Here is a 19,143-nt window from a genome sequence, read left to right as displayed (position 1 = left end):
GAGCATTCAGTCGGCCTAGGAATCCTTAACTAGGATGCTTATTTTGTGGTACCAAAAATTATGGACAGCTGTCAGCTATCGCATGCGTGAGTGCTGCCCAGTCGAGCTTAGGTAATGTCATATAGAGATGCGGACGTCAATATGAGCTATGATTCATAAAAATAAGCTCTGTTTAATATGCCTCTAGGTTTATCTGGTCCAATGTAGTTCAAGAAGTGATGAAACGCCTGGAGACCGACCCTATATTCGAAGCGACGTTTCTCTGCGTAGTCATGCATTTTTCGGTACCGAAAGTTTAATGTTGCAATCTTATAGACAATGTGAGGGAATCTTGATATATACGAAGTCTTCAAAGGCACGAGAATGCAACTTTCAATTTAATTCCTCTACGTAAAAACATGACCAGCAAGCTCACTCCTTGACTCCGTGAAGACATCGACGAGTTGTAACTATTGCGGCACCTGTAACAGAATTCTTTCTTTATGGAAGAATTGGTGGCAAGGGGAAATGAAAACGTGTTCTATCTCACTACGTCTGTAAACCGCAAGTCGACCCTGCACACTTTATTGGTTAGGCGAGAGCCTGAGCCATTCAAGAGCAGCAGTTTTTTTTTTGTTTAGGAGACAGTGTCTCACAAGAAACCTGCGATATAGTAATGATTGCACAGCACAGCATTTAAGAGAAACGTGAATGGAAAAAGTGCCTGATTTGCTGCCTAAAACGCGAAAATGTACGTTGTCTTCTCTGTCTTAGTATGTAATAACGAAAAACTCACGCACTTAGCTGCTGGCTGATGACAATGTTATGCAAGTGAACAGGGAAGTGAGAGTGTTGGAGAATTCAAGCTCGTGTGCTGATACGACACTGTTAGGAATGTCTCATACGGCCTTGGGGAAGATGCCTCGTCCTATGGAGTGCGATGAAACAATATTGGCGTCCGTTTTCGCCTTTGGAGGGATAAGAGGCAAGTGACTGTGCTGCACTAACTTGCCGTTTATGTAAAGGCCCTTGGATGATGTTTAAGGTGTACAGTTATTCCTTTCTTCAGTTAGGCACGACCATACTTTGAAAGGAAACTGCATGATTTCAACTGTCGAGCTTGGGTTGCGCAACCGACGCCTGCGAATAACATTACTTCTTTCCCCAGAGGTAAGAGATAAGATTATTTTCATTGAAAACTGGTGGCTAGGTTTTGTAAGAAGGATGACAGGCTGTAGCGAGCTGGCAACAGAAGTCTTGTTGGAGCCTCAACAATCATGGCCCGGCTTGAAATACTGGTGTACTGGCTAAGCGGGGCACAACTGTTTGGCTTCCACCACAACTCGGAAGCGGGTTAAATTGCACTCGGCTGAAGGATGCTGGGCTCACCTCGGGCGATGGAGTCAGAGGAGAGTGGTGAGGATTGGGACGGCGGATGAAACGTGGCGCAGGGTGCACAGGCGATGTGGGCGCTGGTATGGTGTCGGTGGACATCACGGCCACCACGTTCGGCTCCGAAGGAACCCATCCTTCTCGGTACACCCTGTTTACCGTGGAAAGCACAGAGTTTAACAATGAAGAGCTTGGATAAGTTAGCTTAACCTATATGTGATCGGCCTTGAAAGTGGTCTATTACACGTCTGTCCCCTAAACCGCCTGCAAACTGCAGCAGACGAGCACAGCTGTTAAAGAGTTAGATACGGTGGTAATCGAAAAGTTGTCAATTTACCCAAAAGTCTGGGCTTTCGGCGCGCATAGGAACCACGGATAAGAGTTTTATAGCAAAAGGTGAGCACGTGACTTTCCCCTGGCTTAGTACGTTAATTGTCTTCGCTGTCGTAATATGTGGTGATGAAAAACTCGCGCGCTCAGCTCCTGGCGGATGAGAATGTTATGCAAGTGAACAGGAGAGTGAGAGTGTTCGCGAATTCTAGCTCGTGTGTTGATACGACACTGTTAGGAATGTCTCATACGGCCTTGGGGAAGATGCCTCGTCCTATGGAGTGCGATGAAACAATATTGGCGTCCGTTTTCACCTTTGGAAGGATGAGAGGCACGGGACTGTGCTGCAGTACCTGGCCGTTTATGTAAAGGCCCTTAGATGATGTTTAAAGTGTACAATTATTCCTTTCTTCAGTTAGTTACGACCATGCTTTGAAAGGAAACTGCATGATTTCAACTGTCCAGCTTGAGTTGTGCAAACGACGCCTACGATTTTATTCCTGCGGAATACACTTATCATATGTATAGCAGGCCATCGGTAATCTTTTAAACATATTACGTCTTCTGGCTAAGACTACTTTCTCCTTTCCTTTTCTGCCAGGATACAGTTTCCTCGAGTTTCTTTTGTATTCAGCAGTTGTCTCCTTACTTGTTTGAACGGTAATGTTATGAGTTTGTTTTTTAATAGTTCACTAGAAAATTAACGGCAGCGTTGTCCTTGAGTCATGCGACTCACAGTGGGATTTTGGTTTGAAGCGAATTCAAAGCGAGCAGTAACTTCGTTCGAATAATTTCAAAGCGAATAGTTGGAAAAGTGTTGGCACATATAAGAGACATTATATCATACCTTTTTGACATTCACTGTAACTATGTGAACCTTTGCAAAAATGGCCATCCGAAACTGAGAAGCCGACCTAGACACGGAGGCGACCTTCGGCTGGGTCAAGGTAAGATCAGGCAAGTGGCGGGTATTACATGCCTTTAGCGGGTACCCGTTCCCCTCGTGATTCACGGAGTTTCAGTTTCAAAACATGTACACGTTTCGCAAAAAGGGTCATCAGAATTTGGGGCATTCAGCCCTCACGCAGTCCACTCTTACTTGCTGGGTTCGGGATATATTCAGCCGAGCGGCAGATAGTATGTGCCCCATGTGGGTGCCCATTACCGCTGTGATTTATGCAGCTGCAGGTGTGAAAAAAAGAGAGATCTGTAAGGAAGTCACTTTTGCTAATAAAAAGTTGCTAAGTGCGCCATATACCCTGCCCGCTAGGCTGGTGTCCGCTTTTCGCGGACCATGCCGAACAATTCTGCACAAAAGCATTTTTGAACAGGAAAGAGTTTACGCCATGGTGGCTCAGTGTTTAGGGCGCACGGCTACTGATCCGGAGTACCCGGTTTCGAACACGACCGCGGCGGCCGCGTTTCGATGGAGGCGAAACGCCAAGGCACCCGTGTGCTGTGCTATGTCAGTGCACGTTAAAGATCCCCAGGTGGTCGAAATTATTCCGGAGCCCTCCACTACGGCACTCCTTTATTCCTTTCTTCTGTTAGTTCCTCCTTTATCCCTTCCCTTACGGCGCGGTTCAGGTGTCCGCCGAGATGTGAGGCAGTTACTGCGCCATTTCCTTGCCCCAAAAACCAATGAGCAATTTACGCAATTTTTTCATATTTTATAATATTTCACTATAAAAATCATTACAACCGCAGATATCCTTTCTACAGGCTTGCAATTTTTGGTATTAACGTTTTGCTATTGTCAAAAGCGTTGTTCATTTGCTTTTATGGCAGCCTTAACTGCTCCATGCGAACGATGAAAAAAATTTTAAAGAAAGAAATTGCTTCACATCACAAGAACGGACTATTTGCTTTAATATTTCCATTACAGTACCTTACAATTTTGCAAGATTGGAAAGTTTGGTCCGAGAATGTTGGACATGGAGCCGCAGGCAGCGGAAGAGCAATCGTCTGCTTTTCCGGCTAGCCTCCGCCGCGTGCATTGCGCCGGGATCCGAAGCTGCAGGGCCGTTGGCAGTTCGGTGTGCAACTTATTTTTTGTAAAAAAGCATGCCGGCCACCAGTTGAAGTCATGGAAAGTGCGTCGTTTGGTCGTCTTTGACAGCCACTTGACTCCGGCTACTGTAATTAAACCGCGGCTGCTTCGAGCGTGGGTAGAGTCTTCGCCTGCACGCGCTCCGCGACGCCATCCAGCAGGAGGTATACCTCGAAACGATACCATAGATGTTTATTTCGTGCTTTCACTGTATGATTCCTTGAGGCAAATCATTCCGTGTGTAATTCCAGGAAAGGCTTAAGCCTAATTTTTCAACAACTTTCATAGCATAGGTGACTCGAACAGACTCTCTACTCAGTATAACTGTGAATTAATGGAGATCATCATCATCATCATCATCATCATCATCATCAGCCTGAATACGCCCACTGCAGGGCAAATGCCTCTCCCATTTCTCTCCAATTAACCCAATCCTTAGCCATCTGCGCCCACCGTATGCTCACGAACTTCTTAATCTCATCCGCCCACCTAAATCTATGCCGCCCCTGATACTCATACTTTTTCTTGGAATCAACTTCGTTACCCTTAAGGACCAGCGGTTATCTTGCCTTCGCATTACATGCTCTGCCCAAGCCCATTTCTTCCTCTTGATTTCGACTAGGATGTCATTAACTCGCGTTTGTTCCCTCACCCACTTTGCCCGCTTCCGGTGTCTTAAGGTTACACCTATCATTTTTCTTTCTATAGCTGGCTGCGTTGTCCTAAACTTAAGCTGAACCCTTTTATTTAGTCTCCACGTTTCTGCCCCGTAGGTGACTTAATGACTCAGCGTAGTATGAAGAAATAAGCAAAGCTTCCCTTCATGTTAAATCTGTTATTAAGAGAGCCGCATACCTATGGTAGAGGTAGGCAATTCCCAGCAACACTGAGAGGAACAGCATTACGAGCGGCGCCACGACCGAGGCTCGACGACTGTACCCGGGAGCTGCATGACCGCGCGAGGAGTATTGTTACAGTGGTATCAGGTTCAACCAACGCAACACGCTATTGCTTGGTAATAATCAAATGCCAGAAAAAAAATTTCATCACCGTTTTCACTCTAACAAGTACTTGACTGGAATAGACTTTTGGGCTGAAATGTCATTAAAGAATAATGTTGATCATTGGCACATGGAAATAGTGTCAGGGGTTGCAGAAAGCCCACAGATTGAATGAGGCCTCCGGAAAGCTTCAAAAATGAAGATAAGGTATTTTGAGTTAGAATCCGGAAATTAGATGTGTAACGGAGTAGCCTAATCTGTATTTTCCCCGCATATTCGGTTTGCGGTGTTCAGTTCCTAGTCATGTCTAGACTCCTGACTTTAAGCAGTTCACTGCGAATAGTTCGAAGAAGACTTTTTATTTGTCTCTATAATTTTGTGGGAGCGCTGAAGTTTTATTTGCGCGGCCTGATAGTACCGCTATTATCACTCTAAAAAAGAAAGCTTTGCATGTGGAAATAGGTGATGTCTTCGCTCATGCGTTTTCACTGGCCTTTGCCTCAGCCTTTGTTTACCTTAAATAAGAATTTTTAAAAGAATTAATACGTTTTGTTACCCTAAGATTATTTTCTCGTCCAGTTATTCAACACGTTTTGCACATTTCTGTCCAGCATTCAGACCAACTACGTAGGTGTGTTTCTGTAGTTGCGACGTGCTGCTGAGACCCCGACTAGCGAAAAGTGAAAGAGAAACTACTGCGGGAACGCTACGAGAGAAATAGGCAAATTTTGAATTAATGCATTGTGGTCTAAGGTTGCATATGTGTACGGACCATATGCGGTGAAGACAGGCTGCTCACAAGTCTGGTGTTCTATTCTTGTATTATGTCATAGCCAAATACTAATACCCTTAGACACTAATATACTTACACTCTCAGGACATCCTCTAGATACACCCCCACCCCCTCCGGTTCTTTTTACACTAAAAATGCGTAGCCAACCATATACAGACACGACTGCAGAGACCACCAAAGCAAGGCATACGTAACGGTCGTGTCCATACCGTACCTGAAATTTCCGGTCAAAAGCAGTATTGAACGGGAAAAGAGCTTATGAGAGGAATTTTTTCATATACTGTAAGGTTTCGCTATGACAATCAACACATCCGCAGGTCCTCCTTCGGCAGGCTTGATTTTTTTTGCTATTAACGTTATATCTATCATCAAAAGCGTTCGCCTTAGGTTTTCAATGGCAGTCATAACTGCCTGATGCGAGCGATGTAAACACTTTGAAAGCAATATTTTGCTACATATCGGAAGAATGCACCATTGCCTTCAATATTTTTATACTTGTGACATAGTTTGTCAATATTCAAGATTTTTGTGCAAGAATGATGGACGTGGTATTATAATTCGTTCTTGTTCATTTGCTGCTGAGAGCCGTGGGCATTCCGTGCATATGCGTACGATTCGTAAGCGGTGTTCGTCAAATACCAGGGAAGCGTCGGCGGCCGTGCGACTCACGTGGGTGGCATCGTCGGTCCTCGGTGAGCACGTAGGGCAGCGGACAGTAGCAGAGGAAGTCGACGCACTGCACGTTCGGGTTGTCGTGGCTGCACTCGGCGTTGCTCACGCACGACTCGTACAGGGACTTGGCTGCATATCAGAAAAGAGCCATTTTATCACCAAAAATAATTTTAGAGGCCCCTGTACTGTACGATGTCAGTGCACGTTAAAGAACCCCGGGTGGTCGATATTTCCGGAGCCATTCACTACGGCGTGCCTCATAGCCTCAGTCGCTTTGGGAGGTTAAACCCTTATAAACCTTATAAACCTTCCGAGTGAAGGCTGAGGCAGTCACCACGGAATATTTTCTGGTGCTGTGATGGAATGAGAGGTTCACTTCGATTCCGCTGCAACCGGTAAACATATCAAGGTAATACAGTCAAAGGTGTAATGTACATCTTTTTGTCCTCTGATTCATATTAGAAAACAAAAGGGTATACAGGTTGGTTAACGGATATCGTGGGCGCCCACAGCAGCGCATGCCAGTTCGTAAAAGCGAAATAGGTGACTATGGCGTCCAACCGCTTGTAGGCTCCGGTTGTGGATGTTGTGTTGCGGGAGCAGAGAACAGTGCTCTACACGTGGTCTAGACAGCTTCGCCCTCAACAGGAACTGCTCGTAAGCGCGTGATAAGACACTGTAGAGCGCTGAAGTATGCGAACGTTTCAGAAAAATTAGACTTTTTGCCACTTGCTACCTTAAAGCGGACTAGTCTGTTTGGAAGACCTGCACTGTGCGCTTGGTTCGAGAGAAGAAAATGAGTAGCGTTCGAGTTTATGGAAAAAATGAAAAGAGAAAAACGGATGGAAGAAGTTTCAGCTATGTGCATTTCCAATAAAAAATAAAAAAAGTGGGACTTAAGTTGATGCTACAGTGAGTGGTTAGTGCACTGCGAGTTTCCAGTACCGGTTGATGTGTTTCTTCAGCGCGTCTACTATATACCGAGTAAGGAAATGACTATGACGCCTAGTTCCGAATTCGGTGCTACTGAATTTTCATTCCAAATTCTGAAAAGCATCGCAGGTTCATTAAATTTGCCCGCCGGCAAAACTGCGGAATACATTTCTGCAGAGTCGGCTATAACAAGTAGAGCTATTGACAAAAATAAATATCCTAAAAGGTTTAGCTCTGGCCCATGCCATGCCTCTCATTAGGCATTACCGGCGTTCCGAATATTTTTCAGGTGAAATAAACTTCCATCCTCAGCTCTCCGAAGCTCAGTACTTCTGTGGACGCTATAAGGGGCCTCCTACACAGCATAGAAGGAAAGCTCTCGGCTTTATATTGTGAGAAAGGCTGTAGAGCTGTGTCCTCACGTCGTGTTCAGAGCTTACCGTGTAGCGCTCTCTGCCTGGCGTTCGTTTTTAAGGCATGGTTTGATCTTGATTCGAGGCTAAGCTATATCTCACACGTGGACTTACAAACTGAATTAGGAGGAACTGCCTAAAAGTTTAACTTCTCCAAATTATTTACTCTAATGAGGTCGCAATAATGTTAAGAGTCTATTTTTTTTCTTGGTCCTTCGCTTTTCTAGAGAAAAAACTGGATGTTGTGTTTTATAGAGCATGGTGCCATGTTGCTGCGATAGTGTTGCTCTAAAGTGATCTTTGCCGCATATTCGTTGCTTTTTTTCTTGGTGGGGAAACCAGTTCTTGCTTTTTTCTGGCGCGTCATAGCAGCAGCGGGTTCTTAAACGAATGTTTCATAATGCAGAGTTTTTATTTCTCTGCTGCTTATTTGAATTGAATGAGTTCCCCGTTTCCAACCTTGGGACACTTACCACGGACACACCTGCCGACGCCGGCGTGGTGGACGTAGATGGGAAGCGTCGGGGAGCACAGGCAGCGGGACACGCTTCCACTCCCAGATCTGATACGATTAGGTGAATGAGAAGAAGAAGCAGTTGAGGCGATTTTATTACAGCTAAAACCAATGACAGTCAATTTTATGCACATAAGAAAAATTCAGTTCAGTTTTCGACACGTCTACATAGTTACGGAAGGCTATCTGGCGCAAAGCTTTTTAAGTACAGCTCGACTATCCCAGTGCTTTCTATGTGCAGCGGCGGCAATTTTGGCACGTAGTTTGTCAAGCAGGAAAAAAAAAACAACGTAATGTAAAGTGTCTGCCAAAATCTCGAATAATCGCTGAGAAAGGTCTGACGTATGCAATGAAAAAGACGAAGAATACAGAGAAACACCACTTGGGATTACAAGTACAGACAGATCAAGCATATAAAGAGACATACTGGGTACAATTAATTTGAGAAGAAATAAATAAGAAAGCAAATGTGCAAATAGATAGTTAAAACGCGCACTCGATGACAGCGTATTGAGTCAGACAGCGTATTGAAGTACTTCAAATGCGGGGTAATCGGAATAACTTTATTACCAGTAATTACATTTGAAAGTTGGCCGATCTAAATGCTGACCATACAGGTATATAGGACTAAAACATTTTTTTATCATGCAGCCGCCCTGATGACGGTGCTTTCATGCGAAAAATGCATGAATTGAATTCAATTGAAATGTGCCCTGTTTGAAGATACGGTTAATGGTGTGTCTTTACATTACCTCGCAGTAGACAGAAATGACTTTCGGCCAACTTATTTACATTTCCGCATAAGAAGACATCATCATGCAAGCTAGCACAGTTAACGTCAGAATGTTTACAAAATAAGTTAAATTGGTCAATAAGGGCGCTTGAAGAAGCCCTATAATTAAAGAGCGCCCAAGCATCGCCAACGATGGCTTCAGAACTGGCCAAAAGTTTCTACGCCAACCCATTCACTGCCGACTCAGTGTTGCATCGAACAGGAGCGACACAATGACACAATTTTCTCTTATAAAGGAACGTATCAGTAAACGAACAAATTGTATTGCTGCGCATTAACGTTGTCTGCGTGGGCATTGATGTCTTCAACAGCGTCGATGTCTGCAGGCGGATGAACGAGAAAACTTTCAGACGTCCGGAGGTCATGTAAGAAGGAAGCGCTAATCGGTCGCTTAATTACTGCTTCGGTATATCACTGAACGACTTTCGTGGCCTTATCTTCACATAGGTGTGAAACAGTAACTAAGCACAGAGAGACAAAAAGTTCCGTACGTCAGTCTGAACAAAAAATCACTATAAAGCTCTCGAGGCATCATAGGCCCCCATGTGCTGGAACTCATATCAAGAGTTTTACGCAAGGTGATACTTCATTTCAATCGCGCTCATTCACTTACGCCTCCTGCGGTGACCATGCTTTGTGAAGCTCAGAAATGAAAGCACGCAGGAAACGCCTGGGCAGCATGTGAACAAAAGGGTGCCTATTCTCCACAGATCTCTTTTCTACAGCAATAAAGTTTGAGGTATCTATCCAAGAGTGTGAATTCAGCACGTCCTGTGATATCCTCAGTATAGCTGATTGTAAACGACTGGCTAAAATTCGCTGCCCGTGCCTAGATGCTATATGCTGCAAAAAAAAAAAAACGGTCAACTGCGTGGACAGCCCTTTTATTTAAGTTGCCGAGATGTGGTTGTACAGAATAGGCTGTCGCCAACGGCGTTTCTTACGCACGGCGTGTGGTGTACAGAGGCATTATTAAACTTGATGTTACCTAACGGGCAATATTGTGGGTGTAGGAGGTAAAACGAGTACGCATGATTGGACTGCACATTTTGGTTAGTCGTAAATCCAGACGAAAGGCTTCACTTGAAGGCAGATAGTCTTATGCGTGCATTTTGCTACAAGGAGGGGAAGGCATGGAGCACAGTCATGTACGCTGTAATCGACATTGAATTCTAAAAGACGGTAAAAAGTTCTGTAGTTCGGGATGGGGAGGCGTCCATTAGGCTGATTGTCTCTCTAAAGCTGACGAAACGGAAGTACCCGACGACTATCATAGATTACATATAGCGGCGCCTATTCATTGCCAGTACAAACTGAGTCCACTGTCTAGGACATTAAGCATGGCTCATTCTCGCAATGACCAAATACCCGATTTGAAGAAGGAGCTTGAGAAAGTCCTTTACCAAGATAAATTTCAGGCGCTACATGGCAAGAACGGCTGGATAATGCACAAGATATTCCGCATTCTTTGGAGTCGCGTCCCTGTACACACTCCAACCCCACATCAACAACCATTTTGACAACCCGAAACATCAGTTTTATCAATGAAATATTATTTCAGTATGGAGCCTTAGCAAATTACAACGCTAAAAAGTAGTTCAGGTTCTCTGTACTTACTAACGACAATATGTATTCGTTGTATTATCCTCTGTTTTTAGCCTTATGTCATACTTTATCTAGGACTACATCAGCAGGTATCATGCTACTGAATCAACATTATTGTGGAATACTTCAAGCTATAGCAATCAGCGACACACTACGGGACACAGCGCTTGTCCTCTTGTGTGTCATTATTTTGTAGCGCTTGAAATATTTCGTCCATAATGTTTACCGCCTAGCTCAAATGTCTGATGCATTGTATTATCGGCATTAGCCTAACTGCATCCACTTCAGGAAAACAAATCTTCGAAAGCAATAAATTAACCCTGTCCTACGGCAGCCAGAGCCACTCTACTTAGGCAAATTTCTTAATCTCATCCGCCCACGTGACTCTGCTGCGTTTGCTCACTCAGTTACACTGAGTTACGCATAAGTACCATGGGATGTCTTCTCCGCATTACACACCTTGCTCACGACCATCTCACCTTCTTGGTTTAGACTAGGATGTTATTTAAACTCGAATTTGGTCAATGATCAACTATGCTTTCTCTTAGTCTCCTAATATTACTGCACTTTCGTTCGCACAGCTCGTGGTGCTATCCTGAACTTAATTAAAGGCCATTCTGTCTACCTCCAAGTTTCTGTCAGACAGGCGACAACGGGCAGGATGTAACTAGTACACACTTTTCTCGTGAGAGATTCTTGTAAGCTGTAATTCATGATCTGGCAGTATCTGCCATAGTAACTCCACCCATTTTATTCTCCTAATTAGTTCAGATCGTAGTCTAGATTGGTAGAACACATCGATCGCCACTTCCTAGGAGCGGTACTGCATTCAGCGTGAAGGCAGCGTGCACCGCCCCCCGCTGTTACCTTGTGCATACAAGACCTTGGGCGCACTGGGCTTCGTGGGTGCAGGCACCGCCGAAGCCTGCACCAGGTCTGCCCTGGAGGGTGTCCAAGGACGAGGTGTGCTGCACCTCCGGCTTGGGTTCCGGGACCTCCTCAGTGGGTTCCGCGAACGGCCTGCACCAAACGGCAGTTGGGGTATATCGCTATCGCTGCTGAAGATGATGATCGCAGTACCTCTCAGCTGTTTCAAAGATTACTCACTCAAAGACTGCCCGCTGCGCCAGGGCCACGGGAAGCAGAACCAAAAATAGGTGGGCCATCACTTGAAAAGACATTCTTCTTCTTTGTCTTTTTGTATTTGCGGTGCCGTCTACTCTCCCTCCTTGCGTCTCGAAGGCACGTGTATCTAACAATATACCATTTAGACTTTGCCTATTTAAAGCGATGTTCTCTGCAACGTTAACATACGGGTATAAGTCAAAAATACAAGAACTCTGGAAACAATAAAGTGCCTTCTTAAATAAATGATGCGAAAAATGTTGAAAACGTGGCAAGTTCAAATTTTACCCTACTTTCCGCGGCCACTTTCCCTGGCACAATGTACGGAATAGTTCCACATATTTGTCGTAAAACTTCATAGGCTTAGCTTCGAGAACGGCCGCCGTTCTCGGCAGTCGCGGGGAACGCTATTCGGATTACGCGAGTAAATGGAGCTTTAAGCTCTCGAGCACTGGCCAAAAACTAGTACTCAACGTGAAAACCCTGTGCTGTGTACTCTTCTTTCGTTTGTGTCCGATGTCTTGAATCGCTTCACCCACAATATTTTTGCTTCGGCGTTTAGCACTTCCTCGTTATTCTTGCCAAAGTGATGATGAAACTTCGCAATGAACGCAGAGTTGCCGGCGAAGAATGAATGGCTGCACTTACGGAGCATAGCGATCGCCTCGCGCTTTAGTGCTCCGTTGTCAAAATAATAAATGCTAACCCATGCTAAGACTGGGTTACCCCTGCTTGAAATACGCTAGGGTAACTCCTTGTGCATTAGGTGCCTTTTCTTTGTTTCTCTTAGCGGTGCACCCCTAGAGGCCCATGTATTCTTCCAGACTTCCATTTACGCTTGTAAATACATGGATGGCTCTCTGTTATTGAGGTCAATTTATAACTGTAACAGCGACATTGCCTCCATCATCTGCTGCGGCGAAATAAAAGAAGCACGCCGATCTGCTGCGCGCCACTTGTGCAGGGTGTGTTCGGCTCGGTCACAGCATTCAGATCGAGCAACGTGTGCTCTTGTCGGCTCGCTACCTTTCTGCGTTCTAATATACCTTGCTTGCTCTCGACCTGCGCTCCTAATTGATTTCCCGCCAACGTGACACCCATATGTCCACAAGGTTTCGTCTCAGGCGTCGCAACAATGAGAATGAGATCGCGGATCTCGTCAACAGTTTCTGGAGGGAGTGCAAACACACTCTGATAAAACTGCGAAATCTGAGATGTGGTGCGAGCTGTGAAGAACGGGTTGTTCACTTGCGCGAAACAGAGAGTGGGATAGACAAGCCAGAACTTCGGGAGGTGGTGCGAGATAGCGGAGACCTCCAGGGACGCTGCATGGTCGGAGGGAGTCTGCGTGGTGGCGCCGATGGATTCCATTCTGGGTCCGCGGTCATCAACTTGTCGCCATGGCTCGGAGAGTATGTGGTCACGAATTTGTGAACGTGAGGGTGTCACGCCAATTCACGTGAAGTGAATCAGGAACGCATATCTACAATGAACAGATTATATTAGAGCGCTCATGGCTGTGCTGAAGCGTTTGCGCATTCTTGACGTTGCCGCTGCTTCTTCATACACCGCAGCGGTGGCGAAGTGGTTGAGCATCCGCCTCGCATGCGGGAGGTGCGAGGTTCGATCCCCAGTGCTGCCGGGTACCCACCGGTGATACAGTGATCACAAGCTTTCCCCTGGTCTGGTGATGGGCCAATTTAGGGTTAAATGCTTGAGAAATGGGTCTTTGACCCCACCTTGAGAAGTCAAAAATACCTTGTGACATGGCGCTCTTTGGCCATAGATGCCCTTGCGCCATAAAAACCCATGCTCATCATCATCATCAGCTTCTCCTTCGCGAGGTTTCGTCGAGACCTTACATTTACTCTGGGCACCTCTTCACATACCTGTATTTTAATGCGGGATTCCAGTGAAACCCATCCATCATAGCTTTAGCGGTATAAGGAACATCAGCTTTGTTTCACGACATTCGACGTCCGTATACATGCACAGAGTAAGCACAGCTATACAGCAGGGGTAGATTAACATTTGTTCAAGGCTAACCCCACTAGAAGCTTGCAACAACCTCAACCTACTCTTAACATTTTGTTGAGGGAACCACCTCTTCACCTCATTGAGGTGCACAGGGATAGACTAAAATGAGCTTCCAGTGAAAAGCAGACCTGCCGAATTTACATCACAACCGTGTGACGTATTTATTTCGATCGTTGAAAACAATGATAGCCCAGTCATCTGTTTCACACAGCTGGCAATGGTGTTCGTAAATTTCTCATGATGCTTCATATCGCGAGTGCGTACATCCCGGTTGAACATTTCGCCTTTGCCGTGCAAGGCTAATGAAAACGAATAAACGAGAAAGAAGGATTCAATATTGAATAGTCAGTTGTCATAAGTTTTTTTCCCAGTTTCAGCTGGAAGGTTTACTGGCTCAAAATATATCTGTGCAGCTTGAATGTCCAAGCAACCACTTTAAGCAGTAGCACACGAATGGTACAGGAAATTTGCAAACCAGTCGCAGATACAATAATTACATCCAATAAAGAAAACACATATGCATAGTTACTGTATCGATGTTTTCACTAAATAGGACAAATAAACGATTTGGACGTTAACGGTCATATTATAAAGATAGTTGTAACAACTACACAAACATTCAGCTATCTATAAGCGGAGCTATAAAAATGCATATCAACAAATATTTTCGCATATCAGTTTGCTATATCTTGTTTTATGTTTATATGTGTTCAAGAACATGGGGCACCTTTTAAGATGTTTGTAATTTATTGTTCAAAAAACGTGATATATCCCAGGTATTAGTATTCTTCTCCAAAGTTGTCAGAGTGAAATAAAACTCGGTAATGAATGCCTTCGAAAATACATTTTATAATACCTTAAAGTTAGATAAGTGATGAACGTGCGCATTGTTATTCGTTTGGAAGGCGTATTTTCAGGTAGTTCTGTTATAAAGACCAGCAATTATTTTAACAATTTACATTTGTAGTATAACAACTCTATTTAGTGTTGGTTGTCATTGTGGCCCATACTAAATTGCAGTATTCAGGAGAAAAAGTTCTTGGTTAGACGCTTCTGTTACCAGTCGATATTTATTTTGCAGCTTCTAACGCAGCTTGAGAACGCGTTTTATTCTTGTTTTTTTTGGTCGAAAAAATCTTCTATCAAAGTGCCTAATTTGTTGTTTGCAATGCCTGTAAACACGCGACCTTAACGATGTTGCCTGTAGGCATATGGACGTCGATATCAACTTGCATCAACATTTACTTCTAAACAGTAGATTGCTTCTTGGCGAAACTGAGCAATATATGAGCTGGTTGTTAGTGGTTCAGTACATATTTGACTTTGATAATTAAAAGTATGATCATACAGCTCGGTTCGGGTAGGGTGTGCGATTATAGTAATACACTGTACTGACGGATGCCTTCACTGCGAACCAGGTAAGTAAGCAAGCTGTAAGAAACTATGTCGTGAGGCTATTACTAATTCACTAGAAATATTAGTACCATCTGGATAGAGTACAATAGATGGCATCCAGAACAATGAATAAATTCTGTTGCAAAAAAGGCAGCAAACGTAGACAGAAGAGTCGGAATAGGTAGGCTGAAACTAATATACAGTCGAGCCCACCTACTAGGAACCCAATGGTCACGCATATTGCGTTCGTTGTATCCGATGCTCGAAGGCAGTGGACTCCTTGCATTTCATCCAAAAATACTAGGTCCGTCAAAAGTGGCGTTTACTCAGTAAAAACTGCATCGTGCTCGCCTATTAATTCATAGCAGACCTTATCGCGGGTGGTCATGTTCTCCTCGCTGAGTTCCTTGCTGCTTATATTTTGTTCAGGGACAGGATAAAAATTATGACTGAAGCATCCACGGCAGCTGATGGCAGGTGGGACATATTAATCAGATTCCTAGCTGTAGGGAAGTGCTCGACCTTGGCGTGCACCTTTATTAGAGCACGGCTCTGCGATGTTGTCGGCACGTACGCAGTGATCCGAGGTAACATCTGGCCAGCTATGCATCAACGGTGCTTTGCCCCAAATCTACACGCTTCTGATCATGGTGTCTTCGACGGCGTCATATATCGCTCCTGGGCCCATACAGCTACGAATGCAGAGTAGCGGCCGTGAGCAAATTTGTGTCAGCTGCACTTTCAGCTTTCTGGCTCCTCTTATTAGCAGCATTAGAGAACAAGGCGACTGAGTAGGCGACGCCCACCTCGTGGCCAGCATGGCCAGCAAGGCATTAAAGCTATTCAAATCCCTGCCGCTAGTCGATCCCCGAAAAGGAAATTTGTTCTTTTTCAGCGCTGCCACTGTCTCGCGGCGCCAATACGATTCTGCCTCCGGTGGGAATTTCATTTCCAGCCGGCGCACACGCAAGCAATGACTGATCTTATCTGGCCGTCGGCGCGCACTTGGCTGGCGGTCACCTGCAGTTTTAATGCAGCCGTTTGCTCTTCCGGTTCGACATGTTCTGTCCGGGCGGTGTGACGGTGTGAGATGCGCTCTTCAGCCCCCGCGCTCGGCTGAAAGCACGTGTTTTTAAGAGTTCGCTCTTACTACTCGCGTTCGAAAGCTTCTTGTCCGTCAGAGATTTCAAGATGGCAACCGGTCATCTAATCAAGTTGCTGCAGCATCGCGCAAAATGTGACCCCCCCCCCCCCAAGCGAAGAAAGGGGGCTTATATGTTTCCTAGCATAACTTCTTCAGCAGTAACGCAACTAAGGTGGCGGCAATAATAAAGCGAAGGCTGAAAATTAAAACCACTCGTGCAAAAAGTTACTAGTGTAACAACAATTCTTTTTTTTTGAGCAGCATAATTACACTGAAAGGCATTTTCAGGAGAGCGAAAAGATGAGCGATATCGTAGATCATGCATATTGTCCAATACCTTTGGCTCGGGATTCCATTCAAGAAAATTCTGTAAAAATAGCACATGATGAGCTGCCGCACGATATGGGAGTCTGTGAGATTTTAAATGAAAGATTTCATTAAGGGTTTGTTTCTTGACCCCTCAAACCAAATTTATTCTTTATTCCATCCGGAAAAAACTCGAAAATGCGCTCTCTGGGGATACATGTGTAATTACATAGAGCTTTGCAGTGCTTGCTAATGCAAAAATAATTTTTAGGACGAGAAATGAGCATGTTTATCCTAAAAGTTATGTACATTGAAGTCAGGGCAGAGAGAGTGGTACAGTGGTTTTAGAAAAAGCATTGGTGTATCTTCTATGCTCAGAATTTTGGGCCAAACAGAATGCAAATATTAAATGTAACAATGAACCGTAAAATATCTTGGTGGCTAGTCCTCGTTTCTCTTGAATTACCGTGCTGCACTCAGTACAGATTTTGTGAAAATTGTTTTTTTAGGAAAGGAAATTACGCAATGATTCGTCTCGCTTCTTGGGGGACACCCTAATCGCGCCGTAAGGGAAGAAAGTACAGCAGAACATTCTTTTATGGCGGACGTACCTTCCCGCTGCGATTCTCTTCGCGGAGGTCCCAAATCAGTCCATGTGTTCTCGAGGTTTTTACTGTGGACTTCTGCCAGATGCTGCTTTGGATCCTGTTTTGTTACCCAGGAATACATTTTCCAGTTAGGTGCAACGACAGCGTAAAAGTAGAGCTTAAGACACTCGTACATGGGGATCGTGGTTTCAATTCCAGTGCAGCGCAATTCTCTACCGCAAAAGGAAAAAAAAAAGAAAATTCTGAGTGTCGACGGAACTGAATAACAAGGCGCGGGCTACTGTTTGATCCCGGCGACCACAACTGATTACGCACCTGTCACGGAACACGATTTGGCCTCCTTGGTATAGTACTTGGCCACCACCATACCCAACAATTCTGGACAAAAGCATTTTATTGCGAAGCAATATTAATTTAGGTCGCACTTCCGCCCGTTCGGTGGCGAGGCGGTGGTAGGCACCATTGACCTTTAGCGTGACCTCGCTGCGTGACGTCACACCACGTGACCTAGAGTGGCGTCACACCAGCTGTGTAAAAACGGGGCCCCATCTCACGCCGTCTCGAGGCGAGGCGGTAGCCACCAACGGCGGCTTAACTCCCGCTCCTCTCACCAGGGGCGCTACTGCAAGCACCGAGTGGGCATATCTTACGACGCGGAGAAAATGGAGTGTTACCGCACCGTCGGCCAATCGATACTGGAAGATTTTGTAATGGGAACGCTGGTGAGGGAAATGTTTGTCGGCATACACGGATTCGACGGATGACTTCCTCTTAGATGATTCACTGTAAGCCGTAACACTAGTATAACCCAAGACTACCACAGCCATACTACCAGCTGATCCGAGAATAACACGCTATTGCTTCGCAATTATCAGGCTTAACCAAGCTAAGCCACGGCCGTTTTTGAAATGGAGAGTGTTTATGAATGCAATTTCTTTCACATATGCAGTCAATATAATCGCAGATCTCCCGTCGGCAGGCTTGTATTTTTTCCCTATAACGTTTTTGCTATCGTCGAAAGCGTTTCCCATTGTTTTTGTATGCAAGTCATAACTGCTCAATGCGGGTAATGCAAAAGCTTTAAAACAAAGATTTTGCTAGATGTTGGAAGAAGGGATGATAACCTTGAATATTTCTGTAAGATTACCTTACAATTTTTCAGTATTCAAAATTTTTGTCCAACATTGTTGCACGTGTTCCTATGTGAACACAAAAAGTAACACATGCCCCTTAATAACCAACCGCTGCGGAGCAACTGAGCAAGCTTGCGGGCATACCTGTGCCGCTGCGGGTGTTGCTGAGAATATCTAGATCTCGAGAGACCTCCACTGGCAAAAGATAGAGAGAAGATCCACAGGGAAGGCAGAGCGACCACAGCCGACCCCAGTGAGAAGGTATATCAGGCAAAGAGACGCAGTCTTACCACTGATATTGACCGCTTGTTTAGAATTAGGAAGGGTTGGGGCAATAGAGAGCACCTTAGTAATCCCTATTTGCAGGGATTGCCCTGTTCAGTAACCCACAGCAGGAACATCAGCGCATCATAGAAGACTTAAAGACTCAAGGCAGAAAGATATATGAGTGGAACTGACGTAATGTTGAACATTACAGGAATAGAACAAGAGTCTCTGGTAGACTGTGCGGTATGAAAACTGTTAATGGAAAATGTCCATCTAGAGTAAGTAGCGACCGCAGATAAGTGTCACAAGAGGAGAATAGCTACTAGACTAGGAGTTAATGGGTGAAATCTGGCAGACATGAACAGGTGATGAAAAGGCTCTTACCAGTATTTCTTGAGAAGTGTTCTATCTTGCCAGCACGAACCTATTGGTAGCGATCATGGAGGCCAAACAAAATGCGTAGAATTCCTGTCCATGTAGCGGCCTTAGGAAGGAAACTAAAAGCAGTATGATAGAGACAAATGCGGAGTGCCCGTAGTGCGTTCCCATTTATTGTTAAGAGTGGTTTTTTACGGGGCCAGAGCGCAGCCATATTATTCTTAATTTCGAGCGATTCCGACTAGCAAGCTGACACTCCGTATCATAGGGTATCA

The sequence above is a fragment of the Amblyomma americanum genome, chromosome 5 (assembly GCF_052857255.1).
Source record: "Amblyomma americanum isolate KBUSLIRL-KWMA chromosome 5, ASM5285725v1, whole genome shotgun sequence".
Classification (NCBI taxonomy): Eukaryota; Metazoa; Arthropoda; class Arachnida; order Ixodida; family Ixodidae; genus Amblyomma; species Amblyomma americanum.
Note: the sequence above shows the minus strand (reverse complement) of the source record.